Source organism: Anas platyrhynchos, chromosome 2, assembly GCF_047663525.1.
Source record: "Anas platyrhynchos isolate ZD024472 breed Pekin duck chromosome 2, IASCAAS_PekinDuck_T2T, whole genome shotgun sequence".
Classification (NCBI taxonomy): Eukaryota; Metazoa; Chordata; class Aves; order Anseriformes; family Anatidae; genus Anas; species Anas platyrhynchos.
This window is the reverse complement of record NC_092588.1, coordinates 142,053,569-142,071,764: the sequence shown is the minus strand read 5'-3', so window position 1 is coordinate 142,071,764 and position 18,196 is coordinate 142,053,569.

The window sequence follows — 18,196 nt, the reverse complement described above, 5'->3', positions numbered from 1 at the left end:
GAGGAAGGTCCATCAGACAAGTTTTTTTGAATCAACAGGATGTAAAATTGACATGGGCTATAAGCACTCAATTCTACCTTCCTGCCTAGGGCTGCCCACTGGGTGACAATCCTTCAGAGCTCAAACGGGCAGGCTGTACAGGTTTCCAGCATTTTGAAACCAACCACCAGTTACAAAAGTGGGTTTGAAAAGAACAGGGAAACAAAGTGCTAAATTTAATGAATGTATTATGAAGTCAATTTTAAAAGCTGTTATTCTGAAAATGAATGAGAGCTAAAAATTTCCATGGCAATTGTCATCCAACAGAATATGTTTATCCAGGGGCATTACAACTATGAAGACAAGATTAATAACAGAAGGGGGAACAGTGTCATTACCAGATTGTTTTTGGACCTTGTGCCACCAGAAGTAATGAGCTGACACTGGCGATCCACGAGCTGAATCGCACCCAGTTCATTTTGCAGCTCCAGGAGAGAACAGTTTTTCAATGACTCCACACTCGATCAATATATTAATATATTAGCAGAGAGCTCAGCTTCCGGAGCTAAAGCACCACTTAATTTTCCTCTTTTAACGCAGTTAAACTTTATAAGGCCGTAAAAAAAAAATAATAATAATAAAAATACGGCGTGATCACGCTCACTATTTCCCCAAAACTCCTAACAGCAGCAAAGCAGCGCACACCTCCACACACACACACACACAGACCTATGGACCCGCCCCGGGACCCTCCCCTGTCCGAGGTCGCGTAGGGCGGCGGTGCCGCAGCCCGGTTCCCCGGCAGCCCCGCGCCCCCGCTGCTCTCCGCCCGCCGCTCCCGAGCCGAGGGGCTGGGGTTACCCGCAGCGAAGCCTCCGGTCCCCGCCGAGCCAGCCCCGCTGAGGGGGCTGGGGCCGCGCCGCCTCCGCCGGCCCTGCCTCGGCTTCGCTCTCCTCCTGGCAGCCCCGGCCCCGCTGCGGGGTCAGCGGCGGATGAGCGGTTTGCCCCGGTAATCCCCGCAGGCAAAGCCGGGGAGGCTCGGCCCGCCCCGGGCAGGGAGCGGCGGGGGGCGCAGAGGCGGCTCGGCTCGGCTCCCCACACGGGGGTCGCCCCGAGTGGGGCTGGCCCGCGTCCACGTTGGGGTCACAGCCTGATCTTACCTGATCTACCTGATCGGGTACCTACCTACCTGATCGGGCTGCACCTGACAGCCACAAAACGTCGATAAAGTTTGCAGATTTGGTAGGAGTGTACTGCAAACTCCAGTACTGGGTCTGTTGACAGTCTCGCTGTCCTGTGTGAACATAATGGCTTTAGTGGTCCACTAAAATAACTGAGGTCAGCTGTGTGCACTGGGTACATCTTATCAACTGTTGCACAGAGGTGAATACACAATAGCAGTGCTGCATTCATAAGTGAGAGCAGCATGAAGTTGCTAGACCAAGCACTTGAAAGTTAGGAAATGACTGAAATTTTATCAGTACAGCTCTTATGAGGCAGTCTTTAATTATGCTGTGCTTATTTTATTTGAAGAACCCCTGCAACATCCACTGCAAAGAAGCCAAACTCACCAGCTCAGCAGGCTGTCTTCTACTTCCCCTTATATTAGCACCAGGGAACATGTGACTCCATAGGAGACTTGTGCTGTCATAATTAATTTTTCTCCTTCCATTTTTCTAATAAAATTTGAACTGGTTGGTTGTTTTCAGATAGCTCTGACAGTGGTGAAGTTGATTCAGAGCCATCAAGCTTCTCAGTCTTCCATGAAAGCAAAGCAGAGACAACGTAGTTCATGGATGGCCTTTCCACATGAATACATCAGTTATAGGAAAGGCTGTTCATCCCATCCCAGACATCAAAGAAGCCACATGAACAAACAACCTTATAAATTCCTTACTGTAGGAAAACTATCAACAGAAACATCTGTATTCTTAAACCCCAGAGCTAACCATCCACAAGACACATCTGTAAGGACAAGAGGAGTGGTCCTTAACTGCCTTCATCAAAGCACTACTTCTTTACTATATTGCATAAGAATTAATATCACTTTTAGCGTGTGTTCAGCATTATGCAGGCAGAAATTTACGAGGGAAAGTTTAAGGTGTCATTGTCTTTATTAATGCCTTTCATTGCTGGCTGCTCAATCCCTCCACAAACTTATCTCCTCCCTCAGTTAAGGCTATAAAAATACAATGTGAATTTCCTGGTTTTATAATGTCATTTTACTGATTGGGGTTGGAATCACAAGCTGAATAGGGTCTCAGTTGTAAAAACATCCATATCTTTTAGGCCTGAATTACTACGTGAACAGCATTTATACGAAGCCTTTTTTTCCGACTCTTCTTCCCCTCCCAAGCAAAGCTCTCATTGATTTTAGTTGTGATTATGAGTAGCTAGCACCCACTGCTTTTGAGCTGTGTGTCTGGTGGGATGGCAGGTCACATGCGGGACTGTCTAATCCTCTGATCATGCCGAAGCTTGATCTGAGTGCACCAATAAATAAATAAGTGAATAAAGCCAAAATCTTCTCAATGGAAACCCCAGGCACAAAAGAAGGGATGGTGCGTGCTCACACCTCTCCATGCATCCAGAGGTCTGGAGCTAGGAGCTGAGAAGTGGTTAAACACAGTTTTAGGAGCCAGAAAAGAAAGTAACTTCAGTGATCAATTCATACATCTTCTTCCACTTCTAACAATGCTGGCTAAAAACAAAAATTGCTCATAGTGAGCCTTGTCTGCTTCTCAATATCCATGCGCTGATGTTACTTTCTCCTAGCTATGGAAACTTGAAATTCCCTATGAACATTCCCTCTTCTGACAAAAGGACCTAAAATTCAAAAATGCATCAAATGACTTAGATAACCAAGTCCATTCTGACTGAAGTGTCGCACACATTTTGGTCTTCTGCACTGACTAACTGCTCAGGTGAAGTGTGCTGTGAAACTTCCCCAAACTAGTGTATATTTCATCTGATGATCCTAAATATAAATAATGGCAGCCCATTGCTGCAGAAAAAGTGCTAGTTTAAACCAGTAAAAGTCACAAACAACCCCTGAGGCCTATAAAGGTAGACACAGTCCAAACAAACAGGGAGTTTCGGCTCTTAGTGAATGACAACGTACATGTGGAGCAGCCATTGTTTGTACTTGAAAACATAGGCATGAATCGATTAAGTGATGCTCAGTGTCATGCAACCCATTGACATTTCTCCTTTCCCTTTATAGTTCTTTCTTCATCTCAATATGCCTTGGTTTTTACCCATCTTTTTCCCCATAATTTATGTATTTGCTTTTCTCTAAGACTTCTGGATGAGTCTTCAGAGTACTGAGTGAATATGGGTATGTGGTCCCTGTCCCATGAAATAAATTTTAAATAATTAAGGGCAAGTATTGTATTGTATACTGGCAATATCTAATTATGTATTGGAAGATAGATTAAATGTGATAATCTCCAGCTGTACTCAGTGTGACATTAAGTTGTGTTTAATGCTGTGAGAAAGCACCCATACTACGCTATATTTTTAATACATTATAGTTATCTTGGTTTCAGACTCTCCTTGTCTTTCAACATAGTTTGCAACTGCATAAGAAATATTGCAGGTGTAAGTCTGAAATCCATTTTTAAATTAATTTGAGGACAATGTAAAAGCAATGTGAACAGATGCCCTTTCAGAGGGCATCACACTAAACAGCTGCTTACAGACTACATCTTACTCTTTGTTGTAATACAACAGACCAAAAGCATAATTTAGTAAAGTGGACCTTTCTAAATTCAGAACTGTTAACTCAGACTTTCAGGCTCCTAGAAGCTTCTCATGAAGAGAGAGAGAAAGGATTCTTGCTACACAAGGACAAGTTTAAAAAAAGTCCTTGCTACACATGCTGGAATGCATACAGGATGCTATGCTGGGCACTGTGGACCACCTACAAAAGGAGGTCCTCCTGCCACTGGGCTCTGAGTTCTGGGCAGAGCTCAGCCGTGGAAGGCTTGTGTGACTTAAAGCATGTTCCCTCTTTCCATCTATTTTCTTTTCTTTATTACTGAGCCTCTAATACTGTTCTACCCCTGAGGAGGTCTTTTGATGCCTAATTACATACATATGCAAATAACAAGTGACACACAAAAAGAGCAGCAGATACATAAACGATAATTTAAGAAAATAAACAAGCATGTTTAGCTAGCAGACGAGAGACTGCCATTACAAGAATTAAAGAACTTACCTCGCTGGGGAACTGCTTTTTGACCTCTCTGGCTGCTTAACTGAGCACAGTCTGGAGTAAATATGAGGAACTCCTCCCCTTTTGGTGTTTATTACAGAGAAACAATACTTCTTGTGACACCTGAGTAAATGTCCTCTAGGAAAACCACTACATTGTCTGTCTATATATTGCTTATTATCCCTTTGATCATAAATACCAACCACAACAGTGAATTACCAAGCATGCCCAAAAGTGTCAGTTATTATTGAATGCATATTTTTCTCTGAAGTAACCCTAAGCTTTCCAGATATTTTCTGTAGTTTATCAAAAGAGCTCTGTAACCTCTTTTGAAGGTCTTAAGATGCGTGATCCTTGTAATCACATTTGAAGGGCTGGTTATCTCAGGAGATTGTTAATAGGATACAAAACCTTTCACATCCAACCCAGATCAGCAAAGATGAAAAGTTGTGACTATGTAACAGCTCTTATGCATCCTGTGAGTTAGCCTGGTTCCTAGTGGAAAAATGCCTGTGTTTCTTTAAGTTTACAGCTTTTTTAACTGCATTTGTAATACAGAAGATTTGGCAAACAGGAAAATAATTAAAAGCTCAGTGGTAATTAATGAATCCAATTAAAACTGCAATCAAAAGAATTTTAAAATTTGTCACTCCAAAACTATCCCCACAATATAAACAAGCACAGGTAAATGTTAGAGTAATCAAAAAGCAGGCATTGCTGAAGAGTAGAAGTGATTTAGGAAACTGACAGTTCCTCACTGAAATTTCCCTGTATCAGCCTCTGTCATTAGATCCAGGAGCTGCATGCCTAGCACAGACATATTGCCTTTGAATGGTGATAGCTTAACTCACATCTATTGATCCACATCCACTGGAGGTGGTGGGGAATGCAAAAAAACATATGTAAAGTATTTTGCTGAAATTTCACAGCTCCTTCTATTGCTCAGGGTTTGAAGTAACAAAGTTTTAGCATTTTTCAGATACTGTTTTTGATCTAAGAATGTTATAAGTCAAACCCAATTTAAACTCATATCTGACATTCATTTTCAAAGATGCTCTTGTTTTTATTTTTATTTTTTATAAATCAAATATCATGAAAAAGGTATTGGAAAATTTGGAATATAAAACCTTCCATACTTGTTCTGAAATCACAGGAGATAAAGAGGACAAGTGATAACTGCAGAGAGGATTTATGCTACAAAATGGCTTCTAATGTCAGTAGTTACTTACTGAGTACACTTATCCCTTCCTTGGAGCTCACTGATCACCAAAATAACCTTAAAGGATTTTGATTACGTATGGTGATGTGAGCTAGTAAGAAGAAAGCAGGACATTTGAGGATTGCTGCTTTCTGGATATCTGCATGTAATGTGAAATGCCGATCTTGGAAACAGTAAAAAGTTAGGATTTGCAGTTATAATACTGCCATTTCCAAGTGTGCAAACAACAGATTCCTCGGAGTCATAAAGCTGGCTTGAAAATTACAGGATTAAAAAACTAAACTAGGCAATAAGCACCAGTCATGTGGTAATAGTGGTCATGTGGGTTGTGTTGTTAATACAGCAGTTCCCATATTAACTGCTTAGAGATTTTAGGCTTGGTGTTTTATAATTTTTGCAAAATATTTTTGAATCAGTTGTACAATGGGCCTCAGTGCTCAGACATCCAAGTTCTATCCTTTATATCCTGGTTTAGCAGCACCCATGTTATGCACAATCTGAGTAAACAAAAATATATAATATGAAACTGTATTTCCTTACAGCTGTCCTTCTCCATAGCCCCTGAGGATCGAAGTAATCAGCAGCCTGAGATTAAGAAAATATCCATGAAACAAATATCATCATTTGCAGTATTAAACACAAACACACTTTGCTACATAAATAGGACAGGAAAATAATGAAGTATAAGTCAACATTGATGTATTGATAACTCAAGCAATTAAATTAGTGTTTGGTATATACATCTTCTGAGCTGTTCTGGTATGTACTTACAGGAGAGTTGAAGAGACCTTTAGTTAAAAAACAAATAAACAAAAAGAGCACAATCTTCTTAGAAGATTATTTATACTTTTCCCACAAATTAAAGTAAGACCTAAAACTGAAAGGTTCTTCAGAATAGAGGCTCCTACTTAATATATACCTGTACAGCATCTAAAATTCAGTCTCTTGAGTTTGTCATGTACCATGTGCTACCATTTAACCATTCATATTAATGGAGTGAATAAATATTTTTTCATATTGGATTATAAAATGAGGCTCAGTACTGAGCAAATGTGACTTCTTTTCTAACTCCATAGGGGTTGTAGCATGATATCATTTTCATATGTGTGTAAAGGAGAGAAATTCAGTTTTGACCAGTAGCCAGAGCACATGTACAGGAAGTTCCACTTGGGATCCACATAAGCAGTAGATCTCCAAATCACTTGCCCACTCCTGTTCTACCTGATACGATTTTTTATTTCAATTAGCATCATATAGTGACAGAAAATTCTGTATGTTCAAAATTCCCAGCAATACCCATCACAACATTCAAAATTAGATTTCTTACAAAAGGCCAGATTTCCTCAAGACTGAATCAGTTCCTATAGCTTTGGCAAGAGTCACAGGAAACCAGTTCTTTAATCTGTGGATTAAGCAGACATTGAGGTTTCCATTTGGAAAAAATAAGCTTCTGATCCTCATAATATGTAAGAAACATGGAAAACATAATCTAAATGTTCAGGAATAAGATACAAAAGAAAGATAGCATGAAAAATGTCATGAGTTTTATTTTGCATGTCTTCATTTTTAATATCATACTTTTTAAAGCCAATACCATGACTTTGAAAGGTTCTGACTTGTGAGGTTTGCAAATTTGAGGATGGAAGTACTCAAATTATACATAATATAGTAGATACTTCCAGTGGATGCACAGAAAGTCTCAAACATTCTTTGTTTTACTAATTTTTTCCCCCATTTTACACATTTTTGGACGTAGCAGGAACTTTCTGTCAATCTAGATCTTTCTCTCTGGGGTGCCAAAGGTAACAAGCACATTGCTAGACTTACACCACAAATCCACACCATATTGGTCCCAAACATTTGCAAAATAACAAATAAATAAATAAACCTTTGACAATTTTCAGGCACTATAAGAAAGAGACTTTCTTGGTTGTATCACACCAGTCTCAAATGAAGAATGACAACATAATCTGAGAATACCCTGAAAAGTTTGTTTTGAAGTTTTTCTACATTATTCTGAGGTACTATTAGGAATTCCTCAGCTTCTTAATCCAGAGGCACATCACAAATGATGCATATAAACAGTTTTCTATTTGTGAGTCTGTCATTAATCTCTGAGGATGTTCCAAAGATAGCCTTCAGAGGATTTGGATTTGTCTTCTTTTTCTTTTTAATCCTGTTAGGGGGTGTAGTAAACAGTGACACAAACATGATTACATTTTGAAGGGGGCCCATGCCTAATTATACGAATGGAACACAAACATTTGCAGCTCCTATTTCCTGCTTTGCAATTTGCTCTCTTTCTGATTTCTCTTTTCTGGTTGATTGTAAACACATTTGCAAAAATCCTACTTATTTTCCTACTTATTTTGGAAAAAAATGCAGATATAGGGGAAAAAAAAAAAAAAAAAAAGGTAGAAAGCATTGTGCCATCCTGATTCCTATTTTGTTTTGTTTTAACTGTTTGTGTCCTAGTGCTCTACCAGTTAACTGTATGCAGCATTTCCAACACTTCCACTTCCTGAACTACCAGAAGGCCTTGTCATCTCAGCTGAGAGCAGGAACTGCAGGAATGATTTGGACATTGAGGCCCTGGAGCGTGTCCAGAGAAGGGCTACGAAGCTGGTGAAGGGCCTGGAGCACAAGTCCTGTGAGGAGTGGCTGAGGGAACTGGAGGTGTTTAGTCTGGGGAAGAGGAGGTTCAGGGGAGACCTTATTGCTCTCTACAGCTCCCTCAAAGGAAGCTGTGGGGAGCTGGGGGTTGGCCTCTTTTCCAACCTTAATAATTCTATGATTCTGTAACTGAAGCAATTCTTCTCTGCTTCTGGAGAGTGTTTCCAGCATTTCTGCAGTGACATTTTCTTTAGGGCCAAATTTTCATTAGGTCATATTCCATGTAACCATCACTTTTTGTCATAACAACATGGGAATGCACATTGTTCTCAAGAAAGAAAATGATTGGATAAGCCCTGCAGATTTCAATAAACAAAATTTAAATTAGATTAAATCAGAAAGCCAACAATCAAAAACACAAAACCAACAGTCAAAAAAAAATTCTGTTTCCTCCATTACATTATATAGATGGCAAAGAAGACTATACTGTGTGTGTTTGTTAAATAATATACCTTTGCAAAGCTGAGGTAAACTTACCTGGCTGTTCTTTAAAACATTTAAGTTGCAATTAGTATAATGGTCCAGCAGTTGCTGTGTCTAGCTGCTATTCAGTGCCAGAATTAGATCTTTAGTTTGCCTTTAATTTTTTTTTTTTAAAGGGTTGCTAAACAAAAACTAGAGGAGCAATAATGGATCTAAATGTGCCCAAAACTGGAAGTTTCTAGTCTTAGAGATGAAAACATCTTTATGAAGGTGTTCAGAGTTAAAGGTTCCATAGAATAAATTTTTCTGCTCAAAGTTTGCAGCCTTTGCAGCTGCTACATGTAATACCAAGGAAGTGTCTGATCTTTTAAAGTAAAATTTAATTTCAATCCACCTTAAATTATGAGCTTCATGTAGGTGATGGGTTTTCCCTTGCAGATCCCTGACTGAACTGGACTTTGAACTTTCACACCACACCACTGTGACTCCAGAGTTGAGAAAGTGGTGGTAGAAATGCATTGCTGGAAGTAGAGGTAGGGCTATTGCATCTGTTGCTGTGAAGCTGGGCACTGAGAACAGCTTTTCCTGAGATGACCTGGCCTCGTGCTATGGCAGTCTTAAGCACAGCTGGTCCTAATGACTGTTCTTCGCTTTGCAACCATAATAATGTTCTCTTCCTGTAAGCTATGTGCAGTAAATAATCATTTATAATAACTAATGCTATTTCCACCTCCCTCACCTAACCTCACACAACTGTGAACCCACGTGCACACTGCGTGGAAAGACCAGATAAATTCTCATTTCAGATGTTAAGCCACTGCCCAATTAAGAGTTGGGCTGAGGTATTTTATATTGTGTTGAACTATCCTATCTTTACTTATTACAATACTTTGTGTACCTTCCTTTGTTGAAGCTATAATTGCTCGCTGCTCTAGATCAGGTGCTGGAGTGGATAGCCCACAGGTCTGGTTCATAGATGCTGAAATCCCATCTTCCCACTGCTGCCACTTGTGCCCTTTCCTGTCCTGTTGTTGCCTGCCACATTCGTCTTGGGAGAACATCCTCAGCACAAGCTGAGAGTGTCTACTTTGTTCCCTTTTTGCTAAATCACCCTAGTTAATCATTGCTTTCACATACAATTGAGACAACAATGCAATTTTTGATTGTTTTGCCAAGCCATATGGAGGTCAGGGCTGCTGCTGCTATCTTGTGTGCACTGCCATCCTCAATCACCTCTCCTAGTTCAGGAGAGGCTGTTTTCCTGGAGACGGTTTTGTGTCCTGAGGTTCTAGCTTTGATTACGGCAACTGCCTTACTTAGCAGACACCACAGGACACAGAGGGAAAGAGAAATCAGAACAGCGGGGGGAGGCCAGCACTCACCACAAACACACATCAAAGAGCAGGGCCACCCACGTCCTCCCCTGCTTGCATCTGACAATTGAGCTCGGATTTATACCTTCAGTTCTGCTTGAATCAAAGGATCTGTGTGCAGCAAGCATAAAATTGCCTACAAACTTTCTGCAAATATGAAAAAAAAATAGTTTTTATAAATGGGCTGCAGGTTAGGACAGATTCAAAATATTTTTCTGTATCTTGCCACGCAGTGCAAACCTCCTGACTGCTCTGTTTGTGAGTGTTCAAAGGACAGTGAACCTGATTCTCTGCTACAAGTACCTGTCTGACTTGAGAAGGAGCTCCACAATGCATTATGTGAAATCTCATTTGGCTTATTGCTCAGAACACTACTGCATGCAAGGAACAAACAGCTAGTTACTATATTTGTCTTTGAATGAGGGAGTTCGGTATGGTACTTTTTTCTAGTTGAGGAGCAGATTTGGGTATCTGATGATCAGATGCACCCACTAGGATTTATATTCCTTATTCTGATCTCATTCAAGGTGACAGTGTTGATTTGGACAGGTTGGGAATGGGCTAGAGACTGACTCTCTTTCTTCTCTGAGAAACAAGATGTTACAAATCACTGAATGAAACGCAGTTATTTCATGTGCTGCCCATTTAGCTACATGATGACATTAAGGAGCAATACTTTACAGTTTGGGGCATTTTTTATTCATAGGATTTCTGAATGTGTCACAACCTACACTAATCATCATCAACCTGTTGCCAGACATTGCACTAGGCAGAAGAGATCTCCATGCTCACACACAGTAGGCAAGATTTCAATTTTGAAATCTAATATAGAAGACCCTCTGCACAGAACGCAACAGGGCACCTCATCTACCTGTCTTGGAAGGAGCAAAGTGCAGGATATGATGTGTTTTGCACCTGTTATGCAACAGAGAACAATTTGCCAATTAATTCAGGTAGTGTTAGAGAGAAGAGATAACAAGTCTTGGATTTCCTCCTCTTAATTTATTGAACAGCTAGGCCCATGGGACTATAAAAAGTATTTCATCAGCATGCAGGAGGTCTACAGTTTCTGATATGATGGGGGGAAAAACAAAACAAAACAAAACAAAACCTCATCTTTCAGAATGGCAAAGTATTGTTCACTGATGCAGGCCTTCTGTATAGAGCCTCTCGGATGGATTATTTGTGTGAATGTCCTACCTTACCATTAAACTGTACACCCTCATGGACAAAATGATAAACATCAATGTACATGAGGTGAGTATTTGCTTTTTTCTTACCCCTCTGTTTCTTTATAGTGACTAGAAAAAAAGGTAGGAAATAACTTTTTAATCACTTTCTAGCTGATGCTGATGAGGTTTGTCACATATGTAACCTGAAATTTTCATTTCCTAGCCATATGTTACATAGGACTATGTCCTAGGACTTAGGTGACAACCTGGAGTGACTTAGGTTGTAAGCTACTAGCTAAGGAATATGAATATAGAGGGCTCCATCACTTAGTCTGATCACTTAGGCAGCTTGGAAAATAACTGAGGAAATAGCTCATGTAAGACTCTAACTCTTAGTTTCTTTCTCTCTGCAGCTTCATTAATACAAATTGGAAGAACAAGTGATACAATAGAAAGTCTTTTGGCTTCACAGCAAATTCCCAGAATCTTCTCACTTTCAAACTAATAAATAAATCAAATGTTCTTTATTCATGAAGATGGCAGTACCATCTTACAAGGTTTGCTCTGATGGCAGGTGCAGTTAACCAAGACAAAGGGTCATATTTATTCACATAGAGGCAGAGGTCTTTGTTCACTAAGGTAGTGGCTGCTCTAAAAACCCTTATGTTTTTCTGAAAAAGAACATTTCAGAATGAAACAATATTGAGTTAATACCCTTCAAGGAACTTTTTCAAAAACAAAACAACAACAACAACAAAAAAACACACACAAACAAAAGAAAACAAACAAACAAACAACAACAAAACCACAAAACCACAAAAACCCCACAGGTAGTTCTAGTTTATATCATCATTATAGAGTCTGTCTATTGGAAAGCCTGTATTGAAGCTTGGATGATTATGAGTTTCCTGACCCAAGTCTTCCTGTGCAGGCCTACTAGGATGGATTTGTCAGAGAAGCAGGGGAGTTTTGATCAGTTACAGCAATAAACCAGAGTCCTGCCTCTTCTGAGTATATGCATTATCTCTCTTCAACTCTTTTAGAAATTGACAGCTCTGCCTTCACTACTTTAGTGACATACTCCCAATCTTTAAAGATTGTTTCACCAAGTGCTGAGGTTCAATCCCAATTTTATCATGTGATTCAGGATTGAAAGGTTCAAAGCAAACTGCAGTCACATTCTTTGTTTTATTTTATTTGAAGTCCTTGTGCTTTCTTTCACGGAGAGGAAGCTGTATCATCTGAGATGAGATATGTGTAATTCAGTCTAAGGAAAACTGAGAACTAAACCACATCTGTTTAGCTTGGGAAGTGGATGATGTGACAGTCTGTAAAAACTTCAGTGCAGAAGCACCTATGGGTGAAGCCTCCTAACACAGACCAAAGTGCCTATAGTAAAAGAAGCAGTGACAAATCAAAATTATGTGTGATCTCCAGCCTTTAAAGCTTTGGAGAAATCAAAGTGATTCATGTGATTTCCAGGAAAGCCCCATCTGTGGTACCTTTCTTAAATTTCACATAGGAACTGCTTGATAAATTCCTTCCAAATTGTGTCAGTCTTCTTTGAGTCTCCTTCACATTTCTCACCCTGGGCCAGAAGCTCAGGCTTGTTATAATCCAGGTTGGTTGTTTTGGGTTTCCTCACCAGCACCTCACAGACTCCTAACAGAATCAGGGCCTGTGCTTTTGTGCTCTATTGCACAAAATATGCCTTTTTCTCAAAGAGGAAAGTGTCACTAAAGTGGTAACAGAACATTTTTATTTACTATTTCCTCTATGTTTACTGTTCTCCATATTTAATATTTTTCCATATTTTAATTTTTCTAGATTTAGAACCAATAGAACTAGGACAAAAATATGGAAGACAAAATTTTAGACTCATTATTTTAGGAAATACTCCTCAATGCAAAGATACCGTTACAATCAGTTCTTCAAGAGGTTAACTTGCAAAGAATCCAACACAAGACACTGTGCATAGCACCATCTTTATACATTTCACACAGGTCTGTAGGCAGCATACAACTGTCTCCTGAGCAGAATTAGGTCTGCATTGCTAATGAATGACCTGGCTCATAATTATCAAAACATTTTAGCAACTAGCTCCTACTAATGCTAATAGGAATGTGACAAGCCTATCTCTCATCTATAGATGAGAGAATAAATCTTTTCAGTTGCAGAAAAAAAATATTGTCAATGTTTGAGTCATTACAGATACCTGGACCATGCAACAACACCAACAGCCAGTAGAATAATACTTTCAGCTTGCTAGTACCATGCAGTCTAAAATCAGTACAGGTATAAAGATACTGCTGTGTATCCCCTCTCTTCTACCTCTGCTGGAATTTTCCTTTGTAGAATCACATTGGTAAATTACAACAGCATTATTCCAGCTTCTAAGAAAATCTGGGAATGAGTAACACAAACATTTAGCCTGAAATACACATTGCAAGGGCAAAACTGAAAAAAGGCAGTATTAAAAAAAAAAAAAAAAAATCAAGAAAAAAACATTGATTACATTTGCTTTGGTAAAACAAGTTTTTTTTTTTTTTTTTTTTTTTTTTTTTTTTTTTTATATATATATTTACTTGTTTACTCTTTATTTAAAGTATGATTAAAGTTATGATTCCCATCATAACACGTGCATGCTTATTTACAGCACAGAAGTTACTCTTCGGCTATTTCTGGTTTTAAAGTGTCATTTCATAGCTTCTTGCCAATAAATACTATTTGTTTCCAGTTGTCATCCAGCTAGCAGTTCAGTAATTCAAGCAGCATCCGTCATGCAGGGTTTGTTTTTTTTTTTGCTAGACCTTAATCTTTCTCCTTCTGGCAAGCTAAAATGTCAGGGGTTTTGTGTCTTACCATAATTCTGCTGTGCTCTCCCATTGTAGAGCCAGGAGCAAGGCAGCTTCTGGGGCAAAAATTAATTGACTACTTTCTTGGTTTGAAAGATCCAAAATGGCACCTCTTGATTTTGGCTACATAAAGCTACCCAGCAACGGCTTCCTTTCCAGCTGAACCTTATCTGATGCCCCACAGCCATTTTTTCAACTAAAAAAAAATGACTCCTTGTGTCTGTGGATTCAATACCATGTCTGCAGTTTAGCTACATAAGTCAGGTTTGCCTTAATAACTTTCCCTTTTAAAGGCCTAAGTTTGTTTCAAGTGTACAGAAAATAAAGGCATTTGCAGCTAGCTAGAGGCTTCAGCTAAGTGCTTCATCTGTCACTCAGGCTTGAAGTTCTGCAATTTATTATCTCGCTTTTTAATCTGTGCCCTATAGAAGGTCAGGATCTTAAGCACAATTTAGGTAAGAAACTTTGCTTCCTAACTTCAGCCTCAGAGCTGCACTCTGTCAGTATGAGCTGCTAAGATCATTTCTTTCAAACTGCAGAATGTAATCTCAGATAAATCAGCTCTACCACATTAGCCTTGGGCCTAAACTTCTCTGTTAGACCAACCTCCCAGTTTATCCTGCTACCCTGGTTTTGGCACGCTTTCTTGAGTATGAAGTGAGTCAGCTAGGTTGAAAACACCAAAGCATGGGAGGATGCACTTGGGTGAAGCTCAACCCCTGCCCTGTCAGGCCCCATGGCCATAGCCATCTTCAACAATATCCTGTGGAGAGCTCTGGTCAACACTACACTAAAAAGAAGCAGCAGCTTATCCACTTAAGAATACTAAAACAAAACTAATGGAAATGGTAATATTCTGAGTGAAAAATGTCATGTTTGGGAGTCCCAAAGGCAGCACAGAGTTGCAGCCAGGGAGATAGCCCAGAGCTTTGAGCCTGGAACATTTGTGGCGTGTGTGTGTGACCAGCTGAGAGATGTAGCTGCTAGAGGTGAGGATGTCCACGAATCAAATACAGAATAAATACAGAATGCAATGTGTGTAAGAATCATCCAAACACACTTACATTTCTGTTTGAATTACCAGAAATTATTATGAGTAAAAGCTAAGCCAATCACATGGTTTGGGGCAGTCACACACCACAGGCAATGCTGTGATGGAGCCTGAACCACCGTGTGCTCACTCAGCATGGCTTTTCAGGTCAATGAACACCACGTAACGGCCATGCCTCCTTGTTACAACAATATCCTTTGCTACCTCAGCTGAAAACATATATCTAAGCCTACCCCCATATAGGACTGCAGAAAGTCAAAACTGCAGCTGTAAAGAATATTCAGTAATCAAGGCAGACCAACAAATTCAAGTGATCCATATATTGAGCAATTTCATAAATATATATTGCATTTTTTAATTGAAATTTTTTGCCCACAAAGTCACAGGCAAAAGGTCAAACTTTCCCCTGCTTTTTAAGTGAGAGACAGTAGGCCCTGGGGTATTTAAAAAGACCCAGGAAATAATGAGGAGACTGAGATCAAGGACTGCTATGGGGCTGATGTCCTGTCAGACATCCTGATGCAAATGGGAAAGAAAGCTGGGCTGTGGAGAGAAGAGGGAGAGCTGCTCCTATGCTACAGACTGGGCCTATGGGAGAAACAGAAAATAGTTGCTCAGCTGCCTGATCCTATCTGGCAATGCCTGGATGCTCACAAGAGTAATGCAGACTCAGCAGCTAGCCTATGGCTGTGAAACAGGCACCTGAGTGGCAGATTGAGCTCTTTGGGCTTTCCAGTTTGTGAATAATAATAATAATAAAAAAAGCACTTAAAACTGAACCTGAGATCTAGTGTAAGTACCTAATATGCTCAGTGTACCCCCTTTCACACTTTCACTCTGTGTTGTTGAATTCTTAGAGGACAGGGTAAATGATTTTTGGACTTTTTTTTTTTTTAATTTTCAAGATCTGTGTTAATGCGTCACAAGTCAATGAATGGCCACACTACTAACAGACTTTAAATAAAAATATGGAACAGTCTCTTACCTACATAAGCAGATGTATTGAGTTTACATGGCAAGGTTTTTGCAGTGGAGGAGCTACGGAGCTGACCTCTGTGAGCAGAGCCCAGGAACTACCCTATGTTAGAGCCAGTTCCACCCAGACACAGGTGGTCTCCATTCCCACATCCCTCTTCCTAAATAGCTAACAAACAAAACTTGAGAGTTTACCAGCACTTCTGTGTGCATTGTGCCTCCTCTTCAGGCAGGATTCCATATATTATTTATTTTAACTTGCCAAGCATAAAAAAACACTTTTTTTTTTTTTTTTTTTTAATCAAACTTCGTATTTAAATGCACACGCATGTACATATACTGTAGGTGCTAGGAAGTGGTTTATAACTTTGGATATCATGAGCCAAAGCAGTACCTTCTGTTCAGGAAAAATCAAACATAGTGTTTCCCTAAGAAATACTCCACTGTACAAGAGTACCATGGGGTGCTTTGAGCAGGCCAGGGCTCTCTGGGATAATCAAAGATCAGAAAAAGCCAAAAAAACAGCTATCCAACAATTAATTAGTATGTTTTCAAAGGTCTAGCCACTGCTAGCATGTCTCTTTATCCAAGAGGAACCAAAACAGGTTTTATCTCACTCCTGTCTTGCTGAATCGTCTTTTCTGCCTGCATTAAATACCCACTAAACAAATCTAAACCTGTAAATGCTTCTCCTCCTTAAAGAAAATTGTTTTCTGTATTTCTTCTGGCTGCATTTTTATGAGCCAAGATAAATGTGAGTTGTTAACACACTGCTAAAACACTTATTCAGGTTTCTGGGCTTGAAGAATCAAGATAAGTACATCAATAAAAGGTCTGCATACAGCATGCTGAATTTGTCTCACCAAATCCTAATTCCTTCATTTTGGAATCAAATTCCCAACAGGCTTTGTCCTGCAAATCTTGCAGAAAGTAATTTATGAGAAGAGGCTATGTGAAAGGGTATGGTAATTGGGCATAAGGATAAAAGATCACATATAAGAGACCAATCTGTCCCTTGGTTCCTGTCATACTTAGCTTGTCATTAGTAGTGTTACGATATGAAAGAAAGACGTACAGAGGGGTCTGTTAGCTCTGCCCTTTCTTTAAGTACCTTTCTCTAAAGCATTACTTCAGTCTGCTCTGATCTCACCCTGAAATCAAAAGTCTGCAGCCTTAAGAAATTTGGTAAGATAATCAAAGCTTCTTTTTAACTACTGCTTGCAAATAAGACAATAATTCTCCTATGAGTAAGAGATGCAGTTTTCCAAGTAATATCTGCATATATAAATACAGATGTTTTATGATTTTTAGGCAGGTTGTTCTTCAAAATCAGAAGTCACTGGGTTGGTTTGGATGTTGCTTGGTTACCTGGAGTTTTGTGGTTCATATCTGGGGGAGTGTACACACTTGTTCAGTCACTAATTTTCCCCTATTAAGACTCAGCTTGAAATTCTAGTCAATAACAAAACAAAGTAGAACTGCAAACACTCTGATCAGCTCTATCAGATTGCCCACTGCACAAACATTTGAGAAGTGTCCCGAGGCACTTAGCTGTGAAGCTGTATGCACTAAACCACTCTGGTAAAATGCCCTGCATTAGGGACCGGTTACAGCTAACACCTGGCAAATGATGCAAAACTGGTTGGAAAACTGTAATGATCATAAGCTAGCATGTGTCTCGGATTCCAAGAAATTACTCCTAGCCACCTGCAACATTTTTTGAAGGGAAGTATTGAATGAGCTGATAGTTGCAACTGACGTTTGTGAAATACTTTAAAAGTCTAAATGTTACAGATGAGTCAAGGGTACTAGCACGCTGCCAGAAACCTATGTGCAAGAAAAATCACTTTAGCTATATATGAAATAGTTTGCTACTGTAATTGCTGGCAGCTGATTAGTAATACACCCCACCACCCCACCTCTTACAGTTCACACCAAGATACACAGAGCTTTATGAAGGGCAGCTGAAATTGCAGAGGGCACTTCACAACAATAGGACATACATAAATATTAATAAAAAAGTGTGTGTGGGGGGGGGGGAGGGAGCAGGAGTCGAGCCTATTAATCCTTTATTATGGCAAATGTATATGTAGTAGGAAATCATAGACCAGCAAAGCTAGAGTTTACTTGGGATTTTCCTGTGCTCTCCCAGGTGCATGGAGAAAGCTCAGACGTCTCGTTTAATAAAACTAAGGGGACCATAACCTAATATTCCTAAACCATTCTGAGATTCAACATCAGACAGACTCAGAAGGAAGAA